General features: G+C 44.6%; 43 non-coding genes across 43 annotated transcripts; all 43 read left to right on the forward strand.

The window, feature by feature from the left end:
• Positions 1-616: 616 nt before the first annotated feature.
• Positions 617-689, forward strand: TRNAV-CAC (transfer RNA valine (anticodon CAC)). Its single transcript has one exon. It is a non-coding gene; the product is annotated as a tRNA-Val (tRNA).
• An 889-nt stretch (positions 690-1,578) lies between these two features.
• On the forward strand, positions 1,579-1,651 carry TRNAV-AAC (transfer RNA valine (anticodon AAC)). Its single transcript has one exon. It is a non-coding gene; the product is annotated as a tRNA-Val (tRNA).
• A 143-nt stretch (positions 1,652-1,794) lies between these two features.
• On the forward strand, positions 1,795-1,867 carry TRNAV-CAC (transfer RNA valine (anticodon CAC)). The gene has a single exon. It is a non-coding gene; the product is annotated as a tRNA-Val (tRNA).
• A 667-nt stretch (positions 1,868-2,534) lies between these two features.
• Positions 2,535-2,607, forward strand: TRNAV-AAC (transfer RNA valine (anticodon AAC)). The gene has a single exon. It is a non-coding gene; the product is annotated as a tRNA-Val (tRNA).
• Positions 2,608-2,752: 145 nt separating this feature from the next.
• On the forward strand, positions 2,753-2,825 carry TRNAV-AAC (transfer RNA valine (anticodon AAC)). Its single transcript has one exon. It is a non-coding gene; the product is annotated as a tRNA-Val (tRNA).
• A 145-nt stretch (positions 2,826-2,970) lies between these two features.
• Positions 2,971-3,043, forward strand: TRNAV-AAC (transfer RNA valine (anticodon AAC)). The gene has a single exon. It is a non-coding gene; the product is annotated as a tRNA-Val (tRNA).
• Positions 3,044-3,186: 143 nt separating this feature from the next.
• On the forward strand, positions 3,187-3,259 carry TRNAV-CAC (transfer RNA valine (anticodon CAC)). The gene has a single exon. It is a non-coding gene; the product is annotated as a tRNA-Val (tRNA).
• A 665-nt stretch (positions 3,260-3,924) lies between these two features.
• On the forward strand, positions 3,925-3,997 carry TRNAV-CAC (transfer RNA valine (anticodon CAC)). Its single transcript has one exon. It is a non-coding gene; the product is annotated as a tRNA-Val (tRNA).
• Positions 3,998-4,664: 667 nt separating this feature from the next.
• On the forward strand, positions 4,665-4,737 carry TRNAV-CAC (transfer RNA valine (anticodon CAC)). The gene has a single exon. It is a non-coding gene; the product is annotated as a tRNA-Val (tRNA).
• A 667-nt stretch (positions 4,738-5,404) lies between these two features.
• Positions 5,405-5,477, forward strand: TRNAV-AAC (transfer RNA valine (anticodon AAC)). Its single transcript has one exon. It is a non-coding gene; the product is annotated as a tRNA-Val (tRNA).
• A 143-nt stretch (positions 5,478-5,620) lies between these two features.
• On the forward strand, positions 5,621-5,693 carry TRNAV-CAC (transfer RNA valine (anticodon CAC)). Its single transcript has one exon. It is a non-coding gene; the product is annotated as a tRNA-Val (tRNA).
• Positions 5,694-6,360: 667 nt separating this feature from the next.
• TRNAV-AAC (transfer RNA valine (anticodon AAC)) lies at positions 6,361-6,433 on the forward strand. Its single transcript has one exon. It is a non-coding gene; the product is annotated as a tRNA-Val (tRNA).
• An 885-nt stretch (positions 6,434-7,318) lies between these two features.
• On the forward strand, positions 7,319-7,391 carry TRNAV-CAC (transfer RNA valine (anticodon CAC)). Its single transcript has one exon. It is a non-coding gene; the product is annotated as a tRNA-Val (tRNA).
• Positions 7,392-8,278: 887 nt separating this feature from the next.
• Positions 8,279-8,351, forward strand: TRNAV-CAC (transfer RNA valine (anticodon CAC)). The gene has a single exon. It is a non-coding gene; the product is annotated as a tRNA-Val (tRNA).
• A 277-nt stretch (positions 8,352-8,628) lies between these two features.
• Positions 8,629-8,701, forward strand: TRNAV-AAC (transfer RNA valine (anticodon AAC)). The gene has a single exon. It is a non-coding gene; the product is annotated as a tRNA-Val (tRNA).
• Positions 8,702-8,846: 145 nt separating this feature from the next.
• On the forward strand, positions 8,847-8,919 carry TRNAV-CAC (transfer RNA valine (anticodon CAC)). The gene has a single exon. It is a non-coding gene; the product is annotated as a tRNA-Val (tRNA).
• A 449-nt stretch (positions 8,920-9,368) lies between these two features.
• Positions 9,369-9,441, forward strand: TRNAV-AAC (transfer RNA valine (anticodon AAC)). Its single transcript has one exon. It is a non-coding gene; the product is annotated as a tRNA-Val (tRNA).
• A 362-nt stretch (positions 9,442-9,803) lies between these two features.
• On the forward strand, positions 9,804-9,876 carry TRNAV-CAC (transfer RNA valine (anticodon CAC)). Its single transcript has one exon. It is a non-coding gene; the product is annotated as a tRNA-Val (tRNA).
• Positions 9,877-10,551: 675 nt separating this feature from the next.
• TRNAV-CAC (transfer RNA valine (anticodon CAC)) lies at positions 10,552-10,624 on the forward strand. The gene has a single exon. It is a non-coding gene; the product is annotated as a tRNA-Val (tRNA).
• A 667-nt stretch (positions 10,625-11,291) lies between these two features.
• Positions 11,292-11,364, forward strand: TRNAV-AAC (transfer RNA valine (anticodon AAC)). Its single transcript has one exon. It is a non-coding gene; the product is annotated as a tRNA-Val (tRNA).
• A 569-nt stretch (positions 11,365-11,933) lies between these two features.
• TRNAV-AAC (transfer RNA valine (anticodon AAC)) lies at positions 11,934-12,006 on the forward strand. The gene has a single exon. It is a non-coding gene; the product is annotated as a tRNA-Val (tRNA).
• A 145-nt stretch (positions 12,007-12,151) lies between these two features.
• Positions 12,152-12,224, forward strand: TRNAV-AAC (transfer RNA valine (anticodon AAC)). The gene has a single exon. It is a non-coding gene; the product is annotated as a tRNA-Val (tRNA).
• A 145-nt stretch (positions 12,225-12,369) lies between these two features.
• On the forward strand, positions 12,370-12,442 carry TRNAV-AAC (transfer RNA valine (anticodon AAC)). Its single transcript has one exon. It is a non-coding gene; the product is annotated as a tRNA-Val (tRNA).
• Positions 12,443-12,587: 145 nt separating this feature from the next.
• On the forward strand, positions 12,588-12,660 carry TRNAG-ACC (transfer RNA glycine (anticodon ACC)). Its single transcript has one exon. It is a non-coding gene; the product is annotated as a tRNA-Gly (tRNA).
• Positions 12,661-12,805: 145 nt separating this feature from the next.
• On the forward strand, positions 12,806-12,878 carry TRNAV-CAC (transfer RNA valine (anticodon CAC)). Its single transcript has one exon. It is a non-coding gene; the product is annotated as a tRNA-Val (tRNA).
• Positions 12,879-13,545: 667 nt separating this feature from the next.
• TRNAV-AAC (transfer RNA valine (anticodon AAC)) lies at positions 13,546-13,618 on the forward strand. The gene has a single exon. It is a non-coding gene; the product is annotated as a tRNA-Val (tRNA).
• Positions 13,619-13,763: 145 nt separating this feature from the next.
• On the forward strand, positions 13,764-13,836 carry TRNAV-CAC (transfer RNA valine (anticodon CAC)). The gene has a single exon. It is a non-coding gene; the product is annotated as a tRNA-Val (tRNA).
• Positions 13,837-14,285: 449 nt separating this feature from the next.
• On the forward strand, positions 14,286-14,358 carry TRNAV-AAC (transfer RNA valine (anticodon AAC)). Its single transcript has one exon. It is a non-coding gene; the product is annotated as a tRNA-Val (tRNA).
• A 363-nt stretch (positions 14,359-14,721) lies between these two features.
• On the forward strand, positions 14,722-14,794 carry TRNAV-CAC (transfer RNA valine (anticodon CAC)). Its single transcript has one exon. It is a non-coding gene; the product is annotated as a tRNA-Val (tRNA).
• Positions 14,795-15,519: 725 nt separating this feature from the next.
• On the forward strand, positions 15,520-15,592 carry TRNAV-CAC (transfer RNA valine (anticodon CAC)). Its single transcript has one exon. It is a non-coding gene; the product is annotated as a tRNA-Val (tRNA).
• Positions 15,593-16,259: 667 nt separating this feature from the next.
• Positions 16,260-16,332, forward strand: TRNAV-AAC (transfer RNA valine (anticodon AAC)). The gene has a single exon. It is a non-coding gene; the product is annotated as a tRNA-Val (tRNA).
• Positions 16,333-16,475: 143 nt separating this feature from the next.
• Positions 16,476-16,548, forward strand: TRNAV-CAC (transfer RNA valine (anticodon CAC)). The gene has a single exon. It is a non-coding gene; the product is annotated as a tRNA-Val (tRNA).
• Positions 16,549-17,433: 885 nt separating this feature from the next.
• Positions 17,434-17,506, forward strand: TRNAV-AAC (transfer RNA valine (anticodon AAC)). Its single transcript has one exon. It is a non-coding gene; the product is annotated as a tRNA-Val (tRNA).
• A 145-nt stretch (positions 17,507-17,651) lies between these two features.
• Positions 17,652-17,724, forward strand: TRNAG-ACC (transfer RNA glycine (anticodon ACC)). Its single transcript has one exon. It is a non-coding gene; the product is annotated as a tRNA-Gly (tRNA).
• A 145-nt stretch (positions 17,725-17,869) lies between these two features.
• On the forward strand, positions 17,870-17,942 carry TRNAV-CAC (transfer RNA valine (anticodon CAC)). Its single transcript has one exon. It is a non-coding gene; the product is annotated as a tRNA-Val (tRNA).
• Positions 17,943-18,609: 667 nt separating this feature from the next.
• On the forward strand, positions 18,610-18,682 carry TRNAV-AAC (transfer RNA valine (anticodon AAC)). Its single transcript has one exon. It is a non-coding gene; the product is annotated as a tRNA-Val (tRNA).
• A 145-nt stretch (positions 18,683-18,827) lies between these two features.
• On the forward strand, positions 18,828-18,900 carry TRNAV-CAC (transfer RNA valine (anticodon CAC)). Its single transcript has one exon. It is a non-coding gene; the product is annotated as a tRNA-Val (tRNA).
• Positions 18,901-19,349: 449 nt separating this feature from the next.
• Positions 19,350-19,422, forward strand: TRNAV-AAC (transfer RNA valine (anticodon AAC)). Its single transcript has one exon. It is a non-coding gene; the product is annotated as a tRNA-Val (tRNA).
• A 363-nt stretch (positions 19,423-19,785) lies between these two features.
• TRNAV-CAC (transfer RNA valine (anticodon CAC)) lies at positions 19,786-19,858 on the forward strand. Its single transcript has one exon. It is a non-coding gene; the product is annotated as a tRNA-Val (tRNA).
• A 667-nt stretch (positions 19,859-20,525) lies between these two features.
• Positions 20,526-20,598, forward strand: TRNAV-AAC (transfer RNA valine (anticodon AAC)). Its single transcript has one exon. It is a non-coding gene; the product is annotated as a tRNA-Val (tRNA).
• Positions 20,599-20,741: 143 nt separating this feature from the next.
• On the forward strand, positions 20,742-20,814 carry TRNAV-CAC (transfer RNA valine (anticodon CAC)). Its single transcript has one exon. It is a non-coding gene; the product is annotated as a tRNA-Val (tRNA).
• Positions 20,815-21,489: 675 nt separating this feature from the next.
• TRNAV-CAC (transfer RNA valine (anticodon CAC)) lies at positions 21,490-21,562 on the forward strand. The gene has a single exon. It is a non-coding gene; the product is annotated as a tRNA-Val (tRNA).
• A 667-nt stretch (positions 21,563-22,229) lies between these two features.
• Positions 22,230-22,302, forward strand: TRNAV-AAC (transfer RNA valine (anticodon AAC)). The gene has a single exon. It is a non-coding gene; the product is annotated as a tRNA-Val (tRNA).
• The last annotated feature ends 52 nt before the right edge of the window (positions 22,303-22,354 follow it).

Consider the following 22,354-nt stretch of genomic DNA (forward strand, 5'->3'; position numbering starts at 1 on the left):
GGTTTGCTTACACCGTTCTGGTAGCTTTAATCTAGTTTCTATAGTGTTGTAATGATCACATTCACCTAACAAACGGAAGGTCCACGGGTAGAAATATGGGACTGACTCTTAATTTTTTTAGACAAAGCGACATACCTGTTCGATTTGACTTTATCATTTTCGTCATTTTGGATCTTGCACTGTTAGCAGGTTCCATGAAGAGCAAGTTTCTGGAGGTGTAGTGTTTATCACCTTTGCCTCACACACCCAAGGTCCCCAGTTCGATAGATAGCAGAAACATGGAACATCCCTACGTTTTTGGCTTTCGGACCATTGCACGATGCAACCTTGTTTTTATTTGTCAATCTGGCATCCTTTGCTTGCAACGACGGCCATGCGAGTTTTCATCTGGTTTCTGTAGTGTAGTGGTTATCACGTTCGCCTAACACGCGAAAGGTCCCTTGTTTGAAACCGGGCAGAAACATGGGCTTTCCTCTTGCTTTTAGACCAAAGGCCACACCTGTTCACTTTCACTCCATTATTTTCATCCATTCGCTTTTAATTCTTGTGACTGAAAGAGGAAAGCGAAAGAGGGTGGGCAGGTGGGCAGGTGGGTGGTTGGTGGCTCATTAGCCTGGTTTCTGTAGTGTAGTGGTTATCACGTTCGCCTCACACGCGAAAGGTCCCTGGTTCGAAACCGGGCAGAAACAAGGAGTTTCAGATGTTTTTGACTATTGCATGAGGAAACTTTCTTTTTTTAAGCAGGAGTGGTTTGCTTACACCGTTCTGGTAGATTTCATCTAGTTTCTATAGTGTTGTAATGTTCACATTCACCTAACAAACGGAAGGTCCACGGATAGAAATATGGGACTGACTCTTAATTTTTTTAGACAAAGCGACATACCTGTTCGATTTGACTTTATCATTTTCGTCATTTTGGATCTTGCACTGTTAGCAGGTTCCATGAAGAGCAAGTTTCTGGAGGTGTAGTGTTTATCACCTTTGCCTCACACACCCAAGGTCCCCAGTTCGATAGATAGCAGAAACATGGAACATCCCTATGTTTTTGGCTTTCGGACCATTGCACGATGAAACCTTGTTTTCATTTGTCAATCTGGTATCCTTTGCTTGCAACGACGGCCATGCGAGTTTTCTTCTGGTTTCTGTAGTGTAGTGGTTATCACGTTCGCCTAACACGCGAAAAGTCCCCGGTTCGAAGCCGGGCACAAACATGGGCTTTCCTCTTGCTTTTAGACCAAAGGCCACACCTGTTCACTTTCACTCCATTATTTTCATCCATTCACTTTTAATTCTTGTGACTGAATGTGGAAAGCGAAAGAGGGTGGGCAGGTGGGTGGTTGTTGGCTCAACAGCCAGGTTTCTGTAGTGTAGTGGTTATCCTGTTCGCCTAACACGCGAAAGGTCCCCGGTTCGAAACCGGGCAGAAACATGGGCTTTCTTTTTGCTTTTAGACAAAAGGCCACATCTGTTCACTTTCACTCCATTATTTTCATCCATTCGCTTTTAATTCTTGTGACTGAATGTGGAAAGCGAAAGAGGGTGTGCAGGTGGGTGGGTGGTTGGTGGCTCAACAGCCAGGTTTCTGTAGTGTAGTGGTTATCACGTTCGCCTAACACGCGAAAGGTCCCCGGTTCGAAACCGGGCAGAAACATGGGCTTTCTTCTTGCTTTTAGACAAAAGACCACATCTTTTCACTTTCACTCCATTATTTTCATCCATTCGCTTTTAATTCTTGACTGAATGTGGAAAGCGAAGGAGGGTGGGCAGGTGGGTGGTTGGTGGCTCAACAGCCAGGTTTCTGTAGTGTAGTGGTTATCACGTTCGCCTCACACGCGAAAGGTCCCTGGTTTGAAACCAGGCAGAAACAAGGAATTTCAGATGTTTTTGACTATTGCATGAGGAAACTTTCTTTTTTTAAGCAGGAGTGGTTTGCTTACACTGTTCTGGTAGCTTTAATCTAGTTTCTATAGTGTTGTAATGATCACATTCACCTAACAAACGGAAGGTCCACGGGTAGAAATATGGGACTGACTCTTAATTTTTTTAGACAAAGCGACATACCTGTTCGATTTGACTTTATAATTTTCGTCATTTTGTATCTTGCACTGTTAGCAGGTTCCATGAAAAGCAAGTTTCTGGAGGTGTAGTGTTTATCACCTTTGCCTCACACACCCAAGGTCCCCAGTTCGATAGATAGCAGAAACATGGAACATCCCTATGTTTTTAGCTTTCGGACCATTGCACGATGAAACCTTGTTTTTATTTGTCAATCTGGCATCCTTTGCTTGCAACGACAGCCATGCGAGTTTTCATCTGGTTTCTGTAGTGTAGTGGTTATCACTTTCGCCTAACACGCGAAAGGTCCCTTGTTTGAAACCGGGCAGAAACATGGGCTTTCCTCTTGCTTTTAGACCAAAGGCCACATCTGTTCACTTTCACTCCATTATTTTCATCCATTCACTTTTATTTCTTGTGACTGAATGTGGAAAGCAAAAGAGGGTGGGCAGGTGGGTGGTTGTTAGCTGAACAGCCAGGTTTCTGTAGTGTAGTGGTTATCACGTTCGCCTAACACGCGAAAGGTCCCCGGTTCGAAACCGGGCAGAAACATGGGCTTTCTTCTTGCTTTTAGACAAAAGGCCACATCTGTTCACTTTCACTCCATTATTTTCATTCATTCGCTTTTAATTCTTGTTACTGAATGTGGAAAGCAAAAGAGGGTGGGCAGGTGGGTGGTTGGTGGCTCAACAGCCAGGTTTCTGTAGTGTAGTGGTTATCACGTTCGCCTAACACGCGAAAGGTCCCCGGTTCGAAACCGGGCAGAAACATGGGCTTTCTTATTGCTTTTAGACAAAAGGCCACATCTGTTCACTTTCACTCCATTATTTTCATTAATTCGCTTTTAATTCTTGTTACTGAATGTGGAAAGCAAAAGAGGGTGGGCAGGTGGGTGGTTGGTGGCTCAACAGCCAGGTTTCTGTAGTGTAGTGGTTATCACGTTCGCCTAACACGCGAAAGGTCCCCGGTTCGAAACCGGGCAGAAACATGGGCTTTCTTCTTGCTTTTAGACAAAAGACCACATCTTTTCACTTTCACTCCATTATTTTCATCCATTCGCTTTTAATTCTTGACTGAATGTGGAAAGCGAAGAAGGGTGGGCAGGTGGGTGGTTGGTGGCTCAACAGCCAGGTTTCTGTAGTGTAGTGGTTATCACGTTCGCCTCACACGCGAAAGGTCCCTGGTTCGAAACCAGGCAGAAACAAGGAGTTTCAGATGTTTTCGACTACTGCATGAGGAAACTTTCTTTTATTAAGCAGGAGTGGTTTGCTTACACCGTTCTGGTAGCTTTAATCTAGTTTCTATAGTGTTGTAATGATCACATTCACCTAACAAACGGAAAGTCCACGGGTAGAAATATGGGACTGACTCTTAATTTTTTTAGACAAAGCGACATACCTGTTCGATTTGACTTTATCATTTTCGTCATTTTGGATCTTGCACTGTTAGCAGGTTCCATGATGAGCAAGTTTCTGGAGGTGTAGTGTTTATCACCTTTGCCTCACACACCCAAGGTCCCCAGTTCGATAGATAGCAGAAACATGGAACATCCCTATGTTTTTGGCTTTCGGACCATTGCACGATGAAACCTTGTTTTTATTTGTCAATCTGGCATCCTTTGCTTGCAACGACGGCCATGCGAGTTTTCATCTGGTTTCTGTAGTGTAGTGGCTATCACGTTCGCCTAACATGCGAAAGGTCCCTGATTTGAAACCGGGCAGAAACATGGGCTTTCCTCTTGCTTTTAGACCAAAGACCACATCTTTTCACTTTCACTCCATTATTTTCATCCATTCGCTTTTAATTCTTGACTGAATGTGGAAAGCGAAGAAGGGTGGGCAGGTGGGTGGTTGGTGGCTCAACAGCCAGGTTTCTGTAGTGTAGTGGTTATCACGTTTGCCTCACACGCGAAATGTCCCTGGTTCGAAACCAGGCAGAAACAAGGAGTTTCAGATGTTTTCGACTACTGCATGAGGAAACTTTCTTTTATTAAGCAGGAGTGGTTTGCTTACACCGTTCTGGTAGCTTTAATCTAGTTTCTATAGTGTTGTAATGATCACATTCACCTAACAAACGGAAGGTCCACGGGTAGAAATATGGGACTGACTCTTAATTTTTTTAGACAAAGCGACATACCTGTTCGATTTGACTTTATCATTTTCGTCATTTTGGATCTTGCACTGTTAGCAGGTTCCATGAAGAGCAAGTTTCTGGAGGTGTAGTGTTTATCACCTTTGCCTCACACACCCAAGGTCCCCAGTTCGATAGATAGCAGAAACATTGAACATCCCTATGTTTTTGGCTTTCGGACCATTGCACGATGCAACCTTGTTTTTATTTGTCAATCTGGCATCCTTTGCTTGCAACGACGGCCATGCGAGTTTTCATCTGGTTTCTGTAGTGTAGTGGTTATCACGTTCGCCTAACACGCGAAAGGTCCCTTGTTTGAAATCGGGCAGAAACATGGGCTTTCCTCTTGCTTTTAGACCAAATGCCACACCTGTTCACTTTCACTCCATTATTTTCATCCATTCGCTTTTAATTCTTGTGACTGAATGTGGAAAGCGAAAGAGGGTGGGCAGGTGGGTGGTTGGTGGCTCATTAGCCAGGTTTCTGTAGTGTAGTAGTTATCACGTTCGCCTCACACGCGTAAGGTCCCTGGTTCGAAACCGGGCAGAAACAAGGAGTTTCAGATGTTTTTGACTATTGCATGAGGAAACTTTCTTTTTTTAAGCAGGAGTGGTTTGCTTACACCGTTCTGGTAGCTTTCATCTAGTTTCTATAGTGTTGTAATGTTCACATTCACCTAACAAACGGAATGTCCACGGGTAGAAATATGGGACTGACTCTTAATTTTTTTAGACAAAGCGACATACCTGTTCGATTTGACTTTATCATTTTCGTCATTTTGGATCTTGCACTGTTAGCAGGTTCCATGAAGAGCAAGTTTCTGGAGGTGTAGTGTTTATCACCTTTGCCTCACACACCCAAGGTCCCCAGTTCGATAGATAGCAGAAACATGGAACATCCCTATGTTTTTGGCTTTCGGACCATTGCACGATGAAACCTTGTTTTCATTTGTCAATCTGGTATCCTTTGCTTGCAACGACGGCCATGCGAGTTTTCTTCTGGTTTCTGTAGTGTAGTGGTTATCACGTTCGCCTAACACGCGAAAGGTCCCCGGTTCGAAGCCGGGCACAAACATGGGCTTTCCTCTTGCTTTTAGACCAAAGGCCACACCTGTTCACTTTCATTCCATTATTTTCATCCATTCACTTTTAATTCTTGTGACTGAATGTGGAAAGCGAAAGAGGGTGGGCAGGTGGGTGGTTGTTGGCTCAACAGCCAGGTTTCTGTAGTGTAGTGGTTATCATGTTCGCCTAACACGCGAAAGGTCCCCGGTTCGAAACCGGGCAGAAACATGGGCTTTCTTCTTGCTTTTAGACAAAAGACCACATCTTTTCACTTTCACTCCATTATTTTCATCCATTCGCTTTTAATTCTTGACTGAATGTGCAAAGCGAAGAAGGGTGGGCAGGTGGGTGGTTGGTGGCTCAACAGCCAGGTTTCTGTGGTGTAGTGGTTATCACGTTCGCCTCACACGCGAAAGGTCCCTGGTTCTAAACCAGGCAGAAACAAGGAGTTTCAGATGTTTTTGACTATTGCATGAGGAAACTTTCTTTTTTTAAGCAGGAGTGGTTTGCTTACACTGTTCTGGTAGCTTTAATCTAGTTTCTATAGTGTTGTAATGATCACATTCACCTAACAAACGGAAGGTCCACGGGTAGAAATATGGGACTGACTCTTAATTTTTTTAGACAAAGCGACATACCTGTTCGATTTGACTTTATAATTTTCGTCATTTTGGATCTTGCACTGTTAGCAGGTTCCATGAAAAGCAAGTTTCTGGAGGTGTAGTGTTTATCACCTTTGCCTCACACACCCAAGGTCCCCAGTTCGATAGATAGCAGAAACATGGAACATCCCTATGTTTTTGGCTTTCGGACCATTGCACGATGAAACCTTGTTTTTATTTGTCAATCTGGCATCCTTTGCTTGCAACGACAGCCATGCGAGTTTTCATCTGGTTTCTGTAGTGTAGTGGTTATCACTTTCGCCTAACACGCGAAAGGTCCCTTGTTTGAAACCGGGCAGAAACATGGGCTTTCCTCTTGCTTTTAGACCAAAGGCCACACCTGTTCACTTTCACTCCATTATTTTCATCCATTCACTTTTATTTCTTGTGACTGAATGTGGAAAGCAAAAGAGGGTGGGCAGGTGGGTGGTTGTTAGCTAAACAGCCAGGTTTCTGTAGTGTAGTGGTTATCACTTTCGCCTAACACGCGAAAGGTCCCCGGTTCGAAACCGGGCAGAAACATGGGCTTTCTTCTTGCTTTTAGACAAAAGGCCACATCTGTTCACTTTCACTCCATTATTTTCATCCATTCGCTTTTAATTCTTGTAACTGAATGTGGAAAGCGAAAGAGGGTGGGCAGGTGGGTGGTTGGTGGTTCAACAGCCAGGTTTCTGTAGTGTAGTGGTTATCACGTTCGCAACACACACGAAAGGTCCCTGGTTCGAAACCGGGCAGAAACAAGGAGTTTCAGATGTTTTTGACTATTGCATGAGGAAACTTTCTTTTTTTAAGCAGGAGTGGTTTGCTTACACCGTTCTGGTAGCTTTCATCTAGTTTCTATAGTGTTGTAATGTTCACATTCACCTAACAAACGGAAGGTCCACGGGTAGAAATATGGGACTGACTCTTAATTTTTTTAGACAAAGCGACATACCTGTTCGATTTGACTTGATCATTTTCGTCATTTTGGATCTTGCACTGTTAGCAGGTTCCATGAAGAGCAAGTTTCTGGAGGTGTAGTGTTTATCACCTTTGCCTCACACACCCAAGGTCCCCAGTTCGATAGATAGCAGAAACATGGAACATCCCTATGTTTTTGGCTTTCGGACCATTGCACGATGAAACCTTGTTTTTATTTGTCAATCTGGCATCCTTTGCTTGCAACGACGGCCATGCGAGTTTTCATCTGGTTTCTGTAGTGTAGTGGCTATCACGTTCGCCTAACACGCGAAAGGTCCCTGATTCGAAACCGGGCAGAAACATGGGCTTTCCTCTTGCTTTTAGACCAAAGGCCACATCTGTTCACTTTCACTCCATTATTTTCATCCATTCGCTTTTAATTCTTGTGACTGAATGTGGAAAGCGAAAGAGGGTGGGCAGGTGGGTGGTTGGTGGCTCAACAGCCAGGTTTCTGTAGTGTAGTGGTTATCACGTTCGCCTCACACGCGAAGGGTTCCTGGTTCGAAACCGGGCAGAAACAAGGAGTTTCAGATGTTTTTGACTATTGCATGAGGAAACTTTCTTTTTTTAAGCAGGAGTGGTTTGCTTACACCGTTCTGGTAGCTTTAATCTAGTTTCTATAGTGTTGTAATGTTCACATTCACCTAACAAATGGAAGGTCCACGGGTAGAAATATGGGACTGACTCTTAATTTTTTTAGACAAAGCGACATACCTGTTCGATTTGACTTAATCATTTTCGTCATTTTGGATCTTGCACTGTTAGCAGGTTCCATGCAGAGCAAGTTTCTGGAGGTGTAGTGTTTATCACTTTTGCCTCACGCACCCAAGGTCCCCAGTTCGATAGATAGCAGAAACATGGAACATCCCTATGTTTTTGGCTTTCGGACCATTGCACGATGAAACCTTGTTTTTATTTGTCAATCTGGCATCCTTTGCTTGCAACGACGGCCATGCGAGTTTTCATCTGGTTTCTGTAGTGTAGTGGCTATCACGTTCGCCTAACACGCGAAAGGTCCCTGATTCGAAACCGGGCAGAAACATGGGCTTTCCTCTTGCTTTTAGACCAAAGGCCACATCTGTTCACTTTCACTCCATTATTTTCATCCATTCGCTTTTAATTCTTGTGACTGAATGTGGAAAGCGAAAGAGGGTGTGCAGGTGGGTGGGTGGTTGGTGGCTCAACAGCCAGGTTTCTGTAGTGTAGTGGTTATGACGTTCGCCTAACACGCGAAAGGTCCCCGGTTCAAAACCGGGCAGAAACATGGGCTTTCTTCTTGCTTTTAGACAAAAGACCACATCTTTTCACTTTCACTCCATTATTTTCATCCATTCGCTTTTAATTCTTGACTGAATGTGGAAAGCGAAGAAGGGTGGGCAGGTGGGTGGTTGGTGGCTCAACAGCCAGGTTTCTGTAGTGTAGTGGTTATCACGTTCGCCTCACACGCGAAAGGTCCATGGTTCGAAACCAGGCAGAAACAAGGAGTTTCAGATGTTTTTGACTATTGCATGAGGAAACTTTCTTTTTTTAAGCAGGAGTGGTTTGCTTACACTGTTCTGGTAGCTTTAATCTAGTTTCTATAGTGTTGTAATGATCACATTCACCTAACAAACGGAAGGTCCACGGGTAGAAAGACCAAAGGCCACACCTGTTCACTTTCACTCCATTATTTTCATCCATTCACTTTTAATTCTTGTGACTGAATGTGGAAAGCGAAAGAGGGTGGGCAGGTGGGTGGTTGTTTGCTCAACAGCCAGGTTTCTGTAGTGTAGTGGTTATCACATTCGCCTAACACGCGAAAGGTCACCGGTTCGAAACCGGGCAGAAACATGAGCTTTCTTCTTGCTTTTAGACAAAAGGCCACATCTGTTCACTTTCACTCCATTATTTTCATCCATTCGCTTTTAATTCTTGTGACTGAATGTGGAAAGCGAAAGAGGGTGGGCAGGTGGGTGGTTGTTGGCTCAACAGCCAGGTTTCTGTAGTGTAGTGGTTATCACGTTCGCCTCACACGCGAAAGGTCCCTGGTTCGAAACCGGGCAGAAGCAAGGAGTTTCAGATGTTTTTGACTATTGCATGAGGAAACTTTCTTTTTTTAAGCAGGAGTGGTTTGCTTACACCGTTCTGGTAGCTTTCATCTAGTTTCTATAGTGTTGTAATGTTCACATTCACCTAACAAACGGAAGGTCCACGGGTAGAAATATGGGACTGACTCTTAATTTTTTTAGACAAAGCGACATACCTGTTCGATTTGACTTGATCATTTTCGTCATTTTGGATCTTGCACTGTTAGCAGGTTCCATGAAGAGCAAGTTTCTGGAGGTGTAGTGTTTATCACCTTTGCCTCACACACCCAAGGTCCCCAGTTCGATAGATAGCAGAAACATGGAACATCCCTATGTTTTTGGCTTTCGGACCATTGCACGATGAAACCTTGTTTACATTTGTCAATCTGGTATCCTTTGCTTGCAACGACGGCCATGCGAGTTTTCATCTGGTTTCTGTAGTGTAGTAGTTATCACGTTCGCCTAACACGCGAAAGGTCCCCGGTTCGAAACCGGGCAGAAACATGGGCTTTCCTCTTGCTTTTAGACAAAAGGCCACATCTGTTCACTTTCACTCCATTATTTTCATCCATTCGCTTTTAATTATTGTTACTGAATGTGGAAAGCAAAAGAGGGTGGGCAGGTGGGTGGGCAGGTGGCTCAACAGCCAGGTTTCTGTAATGAAGTGGTTATCACGCTCGCCTAACACGCGAAAGGTCCCCGGTTCGAAACCGGGCAGAAGCATGGGCTTTCTTCTTGCTTTTAGACCAAAGGCCACATCTGTTCACTTTCACTCCATTATTTTCATCCATTCGCTTTTAATTCTTGACTGAATGTGGAAAGCGAAGAAGGGTGGGCAGGTGGGTGGTTGGTGGCTCAACAGCCAGATTTCTGTAGTGTAGTGGTTATCACGTTCGCCTCACACGCGAAAGGTCCCTGGTTCGAAACCAGGCAGAAACAAGGAGTTTCAGATGTTTTCGACTACTGCATGAGGAAACTTTCTTTTATTAAGCAGGAGTGGTTTGCTTACACCGTTCTGGTAGCTTTAATCTAGTTTCTATAGTGTTGTAATGATCACATTCACCTAACAAACGGAAGGTCCACGGGTAGAAATATGGGACTGACTCTTAATTTTTTTAGACAAAGCGACATACCTGTTCGATTTGACTTTATCATTTTCGTCATTTTGGATCTTGCACTGTTAGCAGGTTCCATGAAGAGCAAGTTTCTGGAGGTGTAGTGTTTATCACCTTTGCCTCACACACCCAAGGTCCCCAGTTCGATAGATAGCTGAAACATGGAACATCCCTATGTTTTTGGCTTTCGGACCATTGCACGATGCAACCTTGTTTTTATTTGTCAATCTGGCATCCTTTGCTTGCAACGACGGCCATGCGAGTTTTCATCTGGTTTCTGTAGTGTAGTGGTTATCACGTTCGCCTAACACGCGAAAGGTCCCTTGTTTGAAACCGGGCAGAAACATGGGCTTTCCTCTTGCTTTTAGACCAAAGGCCACACCTGTTCACTTTCACTCCATTATTTTCATCCATTCGCTTTTAATTCTTGTGACTGAATGAGGAAAGCGAAAGAGGGTGGGCAGGTGGGCAGGTGGGTGGTTGGTGGCTCATTAGCCTGGTTTCTGTAGTGTAGTGGTTATCACGTTTGCCTCACACGCGAAAGGTCCCTGGTTCGAAACCGGGCAGAAACAAGGAGTTTCAGATGTTTTTGACTATTGCATGAGGAAACTTTCTTTTTTTAAGCAGGAGTGGTTTGCTTACACCGTTCTGGTAGCTTTCATCTAGTTTCTATAGTGTTGTAATGTTCACATTCACCTAACAAACGGAAGGTCCACGGGTAGAAATATGGGACTGACTCTTAATTTTTTTAGACAAAGCGACATACCTGTTCGATTTGACTTTATCGTTTTCGTCATTTTGGATCTTGCACTGTTAGCAGGTTCCATGAAGAGCAAGTTTCTGGAGGTGTAGTGTTTATCACCTTTGCCTCACACACCCAAGGTCCCCAGTTCGATAGATAGCAGAAACATGGAACATCCCTATGTTTTTGGCTTTCGGACCATTGCACGATGAAACCTTGTTTTCATTTGTCAATCTGGTATCCTTTGCTTGCAACGACGGCCATGCGAGTTTTCATCTGGTTTCTGTAGTGTAGTGGCTATCACGTTCACCTAACACGCGAAAGGTCCCCAGTTCGAAGCCGGGCACAAACATGGGCTTTCCTCTTGCTTTTAGACCAAAGGCCACACCTGTTCACTTTCACTCCATTATTTTCATCCATTCACTTTTAATTCTTGTGACTGAATGTGGAAAGCGAAAGAGGGTGGGCAGGTGGGTGGTTGTTAGCTCAACAGCCAGGTTTCTGTAGTGCAGTGGTTATCACGTTCGCCTAACACGCGAAAGGTCCCCGGTTCGAAACCGGGCAGAAACATGGGCTTTCTTCTTGCTTTTAGACAAAAGGCCACATCTGTTCACTTTCACTCCATTATTTTCATTCATTCGCTTTTAATTCTTGTTACTGAATGTGGAAAGCAAAAGAGGGTGGGCAGGTGGGTCATTTTGGATCTTGCACTGTTAGCAGGTTCCATGAAGAGCAAGTTTCTGGAGGTGTAGTGTTTATCACCTTTGCCTCACACACCCAAGGTCCCCAGTTCGATAGATAGCAGAAACATGGAACATCCCTATGTTTTTGGCTTTCGGACCATTGCACGATGAAACCTTGTTTTCATTTGTCAATCTGGCATCCTTTGCTTGCAACGACGGCCATGCGAGTTTTCATCTGGTTTCTGTAGTGTAGTGGCTATCACGTTCGCCTAACACGCGAAAGGTCCCCGGTTCGAAGCCGGGCACAAACATGGGCTTTCCTCTTGCTTTTAGACCAAAGGCCACATCTGTTCACTTTCACTCCATTATTTTCATCCATTCGCTTTTAATTCTTGTGACTGAATGTGGAAAGCAAAAGAGTGTGGGCAGGTGGGTGGTTGTTAGCTCAACAGCCAGGTTTCTGTAGTGTAGTGGTTATCACGTTCGCCTAACACGCGAAAGGTCCCTGGTTCGAAACCGGGCAGAAACATGGGCTTTCTTCTTGCTTTTAGACAAAAGGCCACATCTGTTCACTTTCACTCCATTATTTTCATTCATTCGCTTTTAATTCTTGTTACTGAATGTGGAAAGCAAAAGAGGGTGGGCAGGTGGGTGGTTGGTGGCTCAACAGCCAGGTTTCTGTAGTGTAGTGGTTATCACGTTCGCCTAACACGCGAAAGGTCCCCGGTTCGAAACCGGGCAGAAACATGGGCTTTCCTCTTGCTTTTAGACCAAAGGCCACATCTGTTCACTTTCACTCCATTATTTTCATCCATTCGCTTTTAATTCTTGTGACTGAATGTGGAAAGCGAAAGAGGGTGGGCAGGTGGGTGGTTGTTGGCTCAACAGCCAGGTTTCTGTAGTGTAGTGGTTATCACGTTTGCCTAACACGCGAAAGGTCCCCGGTTCGAAACCGGGCAGAAACATGGGCTTTCTTCTTGCTTTTAGACAAAAGGCCACATCTGTTCACTTTCACTCCATTATTTTCATCCATTCGCTTTTAATTCTTGTGACTGAATGTGGAAAGCGAAAGAGGGTGGGCAGGTGGGTGGTTGTTGGCTCAACAGCCAGGTTTCTGTAGTGTAGTGGTTATCACGTTCGCCTACCTCGCGAAAGGTCCCCGGTTCGAAACCGGGCAGAAACATGGGCTTTCTTCTTGCTTTTAGACAAAAGGCCACATCTGTTCACTTTCACTCCATTATTTTCATCCATTCGCTTTTAATTCTTGTAACTGAATGTGGAAAGAAAAAGAGGGTGGGCAGGTGGGTGGTTGGTGGCTCAACAGCCAGGTTTCTGTAGTGTAGTGGTTATCACGTTCGCCTCACACGCGAAAGGTCCCTGGTTCGAAACCGGGCAGAAACAAGGAGTTTCAGTTGTTTTTGACTATTGCATGAGGAAACTTTCTTTTTTTAAGCAGGAGTGGTTTGCTTACACCGTTCTGGTAGCTTTCATCTAGTTTCTATAGTGTTGTAATGTTCACATTCACCTAACAAACGGAAGGTCCACGGGTAGAAATATGGGACTGACTCTTAATTTTTTTAGACAAAACGACATACCTGTTCGATTTGACTTTATCATTTTCGTCATTTTGGATCTTGCACTGTTAGCAGGTTCCATGAAGAGCAAGTTTCTGGAGGTGCAGTGTTTATCACCTTTGCCTCACACACCCAAGGTCCCCAGTTCGATAGATAGCAGAAACATGGAACATCCCTATGTTTTTGGCTTTTGGACCATTGCACGATGAAACCTTGTTTTCATTTGTCAATCTGGTATCCTTTGCTTGCAACGACGGCCATGCGAGTTTTCATCTGGTTTCTGTAGTGTAGTGGTTATCACGTTTGCCTAACACGCGAAAGGTCCCCGGTTCGAAGCCGGGCACAAACATGGGCTTTCCTCTTGCTTTTAGACCAAAGGCCACACCTGTTCACTTTCACTCCATTATTTTCATCCATTCACTTTTAATTCTTGTGACTGAATGTGGAAAGCGAAAGAGGGTGGGCAGGTGGGTGGTTGTTGGCTCAACAGCCAGGTTTCTGTAGTGTAGTGGTTATCACGTTCGCCTAACACGCGAAAGGTCCCCGGTTCGAAACCAGGCAGAAACATGAGCTTTCTTCTTGCTTTTAGACAAAAGGCCACATCTGTTCACTTTCACTCCATTATTTTCATCCATTCGCTTTTAATTCTTGTGACTGAATGTGGAAAGCGAAAGAGGGTGGGCAGGTGGGTGGTTGTTGGCTCAACAGCCAGGTTTCTGTAGTGTAGTGGTTATCACGTTCGCCTCACACGCGAAAGGTCCCTGGTTCGAAACCGGGCAGAAACAAGGAGTTTCAGATGTTTTTGACTATTGCATGAGGAAACTTTCTTTTTTTAAGCAGGAGTGGTTTGCTTACACCGTTCTGGTAGCTTTCATCTAGTTTCTATAGTGTTGTAATGTTCACATTCACCTAACAAACGGAAGGTCCACGGGTAGAAATATGGGACTGACTCTTAATTTTTTTAGACAAAGCGACATACCTGTTCGATTTGACTTGATCATTTTCGTCATTTTGGATCTTGCACTGTTAGCAGGTTCCATGAAGAGCAAGTTTCTGGAGGTGTAGTGTTTATCACCTTTGCCTCACACACCCAAGGTCCCCAGTTCGATAGATAGCAGAAACATGGAACATCCCTATGTTTTTGGCTTTCGGACCATTGCACGATGAAACCTTGTTTACATTTGTCAATCTGGTATCCTTTGCTTGCAACGACGGCCATGCGAGTTTTCATCTGGTTTCTGTAGTGTAGTGGTTATCACGTTCGCCTAACACGCGAAAGGTCCCCGGTTCGAAACCGGGCAGAAACATGGGCTTTCTTCTTGCTTTTAGACAAAAGGCCACATCTGTTCACTTTCACTCCATTATTTTCATCCATTCGCTTTTAATTCTTGTTACTGAATGTGGAAAGCAAAAGAGGGTGGGCAGGTGGGTGGTTGGTGGCTCAACAGCCAGGTTTCTGTAATGAAGTGGTTATCACGCTCGCCTAACACGCGAAAGGTCCCCGGTTCGAAACCGGGCAGAAACATGGGCTTTCTTCTTGCTTTTAGACAAAAGGTCACACCTGTTCACTTTCACTCCATTATTTTCATCCATTCGCTTTTAATTCTTGTGACTGAATGTGGAAAGCGAAAGAGGGTGGGCAGGTGGGTGGTTGGTGGCTCATCAGCCAGATTTCTGTAGTGTAGTGGTTATCACGTTCGCCTCACATGCGAAAGGTCCCTGGTTCGAAACCGGGCAGAAACAAGGAGTTTCAGTCGTTTTTGACTATTGCATGAGGTAACTTTCTTTTTTTAAGCAGGAGTGGTTTGCTTACACCGTTCTGGTAGCTTTAATCTAGTTTCTATAGTGTTGTAATGATCACATTCACCTAACAAACGGAAGGTCCACGGGTAGAAATATGGGACTGACTCTTAATTTTTTTAGACAAAGCGACATACCTGTTCGATTTGACTTTATCATTTTCGTCATTTTGGATCTTGCACTGTTAGCAGGTTCCATGAAGAGCAAGTTTCTGGAGGTGTAGTGTTTATCACCTTTGCCTCACACACCCAAGGTCCCCACGCCTAACACGCGAAAAGTCCCCGGTTCGAAGCCGGGCACAAACATGGGCTTTCCTCTTGCTTTTAGACCAAAGGCCACACCTGTTCACTTTCACTCCATTATTTTCATCCATTCACTTTTAATTCTTGTGACTGAATGTGGAAAGCGAAAGAGGGTGGGCAGGTGGGTGGTTGTTGGCTCAACAGCCAGGTTTCTGTAATGAAGTGGTTATCACGCTCGCCTAACACGCGAAAGGTCCCCGGTTCGAAACCGGGCAGAAACATGGGCTTTCTTCTTGCTTTTAGACAAAAGGCCACACCTGTTCACTTTCACTCCATTATTTTCATCCATTCGCTTTTAATTCTTGTGACTGAATGTGGAAAGCGAAAGAGGGTGGGCAGGTGGGTGGTTGGTGGCTCATCAGCCAGATTTCTGTAGTGTAGTGGTTATCACGTTCGCCTCACATGCGAAAGGTCCCTGGTTCGAAACCGGGCAGAAACAAGGAGTTTCAGTTGTTTTTGACTATTGCATGAGGAAACTTTCTTTTTTTAAGCAGGAGTGGTTTGCTTACACTGTTCTGGTAGCTTTAATCTAGTTTCTATAGTGTTGTAATGATCACATTCACCTAACAAACGGAAGGTCCACGGGTAGAAATATGGGACTGACTCTTAATTTTTTTAGACAAAGCGACATACCTGTTCGATTTGACTTTATCATTTTCGTCATTTTGGATCTTGCACTGTTAGCAGGTTCCATGAAGAGCAAGTTTCTGGAGGTGTAGTGTTTATCACCTTTGCCTCACACACCCAAGGTCCCCAGTTCGATAGATAGCAGAAACATGGAACATCCCTATGTTTTTGGCTTTCGGACCATTGCACGATGCAACCTTGTTTTTATTTGTCAATCTGGCATCCTTTGCTTGCAACGACGGCCATGCGAGTTTTCATCTGGTTTCTGTAGTGTAGTGGTTATCACGTTCGCCTAACACGCGAAAGGTCCCTTGTTTGAAACCGGGCAGAAACATGGGCTTTCCTCTTGCTTTTAGACCAAAGGCCACACCTGTTCACTTTCACTCCATTATTTTCATCCATTCGCTTTTAATTCTTGTGACTGAATGTGGAAAGCGAAAGAGGGTGGGCAGGTGGGTGGTTGGTGGCTCATTAGCCAGGTTTCTGTAGTGTAGTGGTTATCATGTTCGCCTAACACGCGAAAGGTCCCCGGTTCAAAACCGGGCAGAAACATGGGCTTTCTTCTTGCTTTTAGACAAAAGACCACATCTTTTCACTTTCACTCCATTATTTTCATCCATTCGCTTTTAATTCTTGACTGAATGTAGAAAGCGAAGGAGGGTGGGCAGGTGGGTGGTTGGTGGCTCAACAGCCAGGTTTCTGTGGTGTAGTGGTTATCACGTTCGCCTCACACGCGAAAGGTCCCTGGTTCGAAATCAGGCAGAAACAAGGAGTTTCAGATGTTTTTGACTATTGCATGAGGAAACTTTCTTTTTTTAAGCAGGAGTGGTTTGCTTACACTGTTCTGGTAGCTTTAATCTAGTTTCTATAGTGTTGTAATGATCACATTCACCTAACAAACGGAAGGTCCACGGGTAGAAATATGGGACTGACTCTTAATTTTTTTAGACAAAGCGACATACCTGTTCGATTTGACTTTATAATTTTCGTCATTTTGGATCTTGCACTGTTAGCAGGTTCCATGAAAAGCAAGTTTCTGGAGGTGTAGTGTTTATCACCTTTGCCTCACACACCCAAGGTCCCCAGTTCGATAGATAGCAGAAACATGGAACATCCCTATGTTTTTGGCTTTCGGACCATTGCACGATGAAACCTTGTTTTTATTTGTCAATCTGGCATCCTTTGCTTGCAACGACAGCCATGCGAGTTTTCATCTGGTTTCTGTAGTGTAGTGGTCATCACTTTCGCCTAACACGCGAAAGGTCCCTTGTTTGAAACCGGGCAGAAACATGGGCTTTCCTCTTGCTTTTAGACCAAAGGCCACACCTGTTCACTTTCACTCCATTATTTTCATCCATTCACTTTTATTTCTTGTGACTGAATGTGGAAAGCAAAAGAGGGTGGGCAGGTGGGTGGTTGTTAGCTCAACAGCCAGGTTTCTGTAGTGTAGTGGTTATCACTTTCGCCTAACACGCGAAAGGTCCCCGGTTCTAAACCGGGCAGAAACATGGGCTTTCTTCTTGCTTTTAGACCAAAGGCCACATCTGTTCACTTTCACTCCATTATTTTCATCCATTCGCTTTTAATTCTTGTGACTGAATGTGGAAAGCGAAAGAGGGTGGGCAGGTGGGTGGCTGTTGGCTCAACAGCCAGGTTTCTGTAGTGTAGTGGTTATCACGTTCGCCTAACACGCGAAAGGTCCCCGGTTCGAAACCGGGCAGAAACATGGGCTTTCTTCTTGCTTTTAGACAAAAGGCCACATCTGTTCACTTTCACTCCATTATTTTCATCCATTCGCTTTTAATTCTTGTGACTGAATGTGGAAAGCGAAAGAGGGTGGGCAGGTGGGTGGTTGTTGGCTCAACAGCCAGGTTTCTGTAGTGTAGTGGTTATCACGTTCGCCTACCTCGCGAAAGGTCCCCGGTTCGAAACCGGGCAGAAACATGGGCTTTCTTCTTGCTTTTAGACAAAAGGCCACATCTGTTCACTTTCACTCCATTATTTTCATCCATTCGCTTTTAATTCTTGTAACTGAATGTGGAAAGCGAAAGAGGGTGGGCAGGTGGGTGGTTGGTGGCTCAACAGCCAGGTTTCTGTAGTGTAGTGGTTATCACGTTCGCCTCACACGCGAAAGGTCCCTGGTTCGAAACCGGGCAGAAACAAGGAGTTTCAGTTGTTTTTGACTATTGCATGAGGAAACTTTCTTTTTTTAAGCAGGAGTGGTTTGCTTACACCGTTCTGGTAGCTTTCATCTAGTTTCTATAGTGTTGTAATGTTCACATTCACCTAACAAACGGAAGGTCCACGGGTAGAAATATGGGACTGACTCTTAATTTTTTTAGACAAAACGACATACCTGTTCGATTTGACTTTATCATTTTCGTCATTTTGGATCTTGCACTGTTAGCAGGTTCCATGAAGAGCAAGTTTCTGGAGGTGCAGTGTTTATCACCTTTGCCTCACACACCCAAGGTCCCCAGTTCGATAGATAGCAGAAACATGGAACATCCCTATGTTTTTGGCTTTTGGACCATTGCACGATGAAACCTTGTTTTCATTTGTCAATCTGGTATCCTTTGCTTGCAACGACGGCCATGCGAGTTTTCATCTGGTTTCTGTAGTGTAGTGGTTATCACGTTTGCCTAACACGCGAAAGGTCCCCGGTTCGAAGCCGGGCACAAACATGGGCTTTCCTCTTGCTTTTAGACCAAAGGCCACACCTGTTCACTTTCACTCCATTATTTTCATCCATTCACTTTTAATTCTTGTGACTGAATGTGGAAAGCGAAAGAGGGTGGGCAGGTGGGTGGTTGTTGGCTCAACAGCCAGGTTTCTGTAGTGTAGTGGTTATCACGTTCGCCTAACACGCGAAAGGTCCCCGGTTCGAAACCGGGCAGAAACATGAGCTTTCTTCTTGCTTTTAGACAAAAGGCCACATCTGTTCACTTTCACTCCATTATTTTCATCCATTCGCTTTTAATTCTTGTGACTGAATGTGGAAAGCGAAAGAGGGTGGGCAGGTGGGTGGTTGCTGGCTCAACAGCCAGGTTTCTGTAGTGTAGTGGTTATCACGTTCGCCTCACACGCGAAAGGTCCCTGGTTCGAAACCGGGCAGAAACAAGGAGTTTCAGATGTTTTTGACTATTGCATGAGGAAACTTTCTTTTTTTAAGCAGGAGTGGTTTGCTTACACCGTTCTGGTAGCTTTCATCTAGTTTCTATAGTGTTGTAATGTTCACATTCACCTAACAAACGGAAGGTCCACGGGTAGAAATATGGGACTGACTCTTAATTTTTTTAGACAAAGCGACATACCTGTTCGATTTGACTTGATCATTTTCGTCATTTTGGATCTTGCACTGTTAGCAGGTTCCATGAAGAGCAAGTTTCTGGAGGTGTAGTGTTTATCACCTTTGCCTCACACACCCAAGGTCCCCAGTTCGATAGATAGCAGAAACATGGAACATCCCTATGTTTTTGGCTTTCGGACCATTGCACGATGAAACCTTGTTTACATTTGTCAATCTGGTATCCTTTGCTTGCAACGACGGCCATGCGAGTTTTCATCTGGTTTCTGTAGTGTAGTGGTTATCACGTTCGCCTAACACGCGAAAGGTCCCCGGTTCGAAACCGGGCAGAAACATGGGCTTTCTTCTTGCTTTTAGACAAAAGGCCACATCTGTTCACTTTCACTCCATTATTTTCATCCATTCGCTTTTAATTCTTGTTACTGAATGTGGAAAGCAAAAGAGGGTGGGCAGGTGGGTGGTTGGTGGCTCAACAGCCAGGTTTCTGTAATGAAGTGGTTATCACGCTCGCCTAACACGCGAAAGGTCCCCGGTTCGAAATCGGGCAGAAACATGGGCTTTCTTCTTGCTTTTAGACAAAAGGCCACACCTGTTCACTTTCACTCCATTATTTTCATCCATTCGCTTTTAATTCTTGTGACTGAATGTGGAAAGCGAAAGAGGGTGGGCAGGTGGGTGGTTGGTGGCTCATCAGCCAGATTTCTGTAGTGTAGTGGTTATCACGTTCGCCTCACATGCGAAAGGTCCCTGGTTCGAAACCGGGCAGAAACAAGGAGTTTCAGTTGTTTTTGACTATTGCATGAGGTAACTTTCTTTTTTTAAGCAGGAGTGGTTTGCTTACACCGTTCTGGTAGCTTTAATCTAGTTTCTATAGTGTTGTAATGATCACATTCACCTAACAAACGGAAGGTCCACGGGTAGAAATATGGGACTGACTCTTAATTTTTTTAGACAAAGCCACATAGCTGTTCGATTTGACTTTATCATTTTCGTCATTTTGGATCTTGCACTGTTAGCAGGTTCCATGAAGAGCAAGTTTCTGGAGGTGTAGTGTTTATCACCTTTGCCTCACACACCCAAGGTCCCCAGTTCGATAGATAGCAGAAACATGGAACATCCTTATGTTTTTGGCTTTCGGACCATTGCACGATGAAACCTTGTTTTTATTTGTCAATCTGGCATCCTTTGCTTGCAACGACGGCCATGCGAGTTTTCATCTGGTTTCTGTAGTGTAGTGGCTATCACGTTCGCCTAACACGCGAAAGGTCCCTGATTGGAAACCGGGCAGAAACATGGGCTTTCCTCTTGCTTTTAGACCAAAGGCCACATCTGTTCACTTTCACTCCATTATTTTCATCCATTCGCTTTTAATTCTTGTGACTGAATGTGGAAAGCGAAAGAGGGTGGGCAGGTGGGTGGTTGGTGGCTCAACAGCCAGGTTTCTGTAGTGTAGTGGTTATCACGTTCGCCTAACACGCGAAAGGTCCCCGGTTCGAAACCGGGCAGAAACATGGGCTTTCCTCTTGCTTTTAGACCAAAGGCCACATCTGTTCACTTTCACTCCATTATTTTCATCCATTCGCTTTTAATTCTTGACTGAATGTGGAAAGCGAAGAAGGGTGGGCAGGTGGGTGGTTGGTGGCTCAACAGCCAGATTTCTGTAGTGTAGTGGTTATCACGTTCGCCTCACACGCGAAAGGTCCCTGGTTCGAAACCAGGCAGAAACAAGGAGTTTCAGATGTTTTCGACTACTGCATGAGGAAACTTTCTTTTATTAAGCAGGAGTGGTTTGCTTACACCGTTCTGGTAGCTTTAATCTAGTTTCTATAGTGTTGTAATGATCACATTCACCTAACAAACGGAAGGTCCACGGGTAGAAATATGGGACTGACTCTTAATTTTTTTAGACAAAGCGACATACCTGTTCGATTTGACTTTATCATTTTCGTCATTTTGGATCTTGCACTGTTAGCAGGTTCCATGAAGAGCAAGTTTCTGGAAGTGTAGTGTTTATCACCTTTGCCTCACACACCCAAGGTCCCCAGTTCGATAGATAGCAGAAACATGGAACATCCCTACGTTTTTGGCTTTCGGACCATTGCACGATGCAACCTTGTTTTTATTTGTCAATCTGGCATCCTTTGCTTGCAACGACGGCCATGCGAGTTTTCATCTGGTTTCTGTAGTGTAGTGGTTATCACGTTCGCCTAACACGCGAAAGGTCCCTTGTTTGAAACCGGGCAGAAACATGGGCTTTCCTCTTGCTTTTAGACCAAAGGCCACACCTGTTCACTTTCACTCCATTATTTTCATCCATTCGCTTTTAATTCTTGTGACTGAATGAGGAAAGCGAAAGAGGGTGGGCAGGTGGGCAGGTGGGTGGTTGGTGGCTCATTAGCCTGGTTTCTGTAGTGTAGTGGTTATCACGTTCGCCTCACACGCGAAAGGTCCCTGGTTCGAAACCGGGCAGAAACAAGGAGTTTCAGATGTTTTTGACTATTGCATGAGGAAACTTTCTTTTTTTAAGCAGGAGTGGTTTGCTTACACCGTTCTGGTAGCTTTCATCTAGTTTCTATAGTGTTGTAATGTTCACATTCACCTAACAAACGGAAGGTCCACGGGTAGAAATATGGGACTGACTCTTAATTTTTTTAGACAAAGCGACATACCTGTTCGATTTGACTTTATCATTTTCGTCATTTTGGATCTTGCACTGTTAGCAGGTTCCATGAAGAGCAAGATTCTGGAGGTGTAGTGTTTATCACCTTTGCCTCACACACCCAAGGTCCCCAGTTCGATAGATAGCAGAAACATGGAACATCCCTATGTTTTTGGCTTTCGGACCATTGCACGATGAAACCTTGTTTTCATTTGTCAATCTGGTATCCTTTGCTTGCAACGACGGCCATGCGAGTTTTCTTCTGGTTTCTGTAGTGTAGTGGTTATCACGTTCGCCTAACACGCGAAAAGTCCCCGGTTCGAAGCCGGGCACAAACATGGGCTTTCCTCTTGCTTTTAGACCAAAGGCCACACCTGTTCACTTTCACTCCATTATTTTCATCCATTCACTTTTAATTCTTGTGACTGAATGTGGAAAGCGAAAGAGGGTGGGCAGGTGGGTGGTTGTTGGCTCAACAGCCAGGTTTCTGTAGTGTAGTGGTTATGACGTTCGCCTAACACGCGAAAGGTCCCCGGTTCGAAACCGGGCAGAAACATGGGCTTTCTTCTTGCTTTTAGACAAAAGACCACATCTTTTCACTTTCACTC

Source organism: Hyla sarda, chromosome 3 (assembly GCF_029499605.1).
Source record: "Hyla sarda isolate aHylSar1 chromosome 3, aHylSar1.hap1, whole genome shotgun sequence".
NCBI classification, from domain to species: Eukaryota; Metazoa; Chordata; class Amphibia; order Anura; family Hylidae; genus Hyla; species Hyla sarda.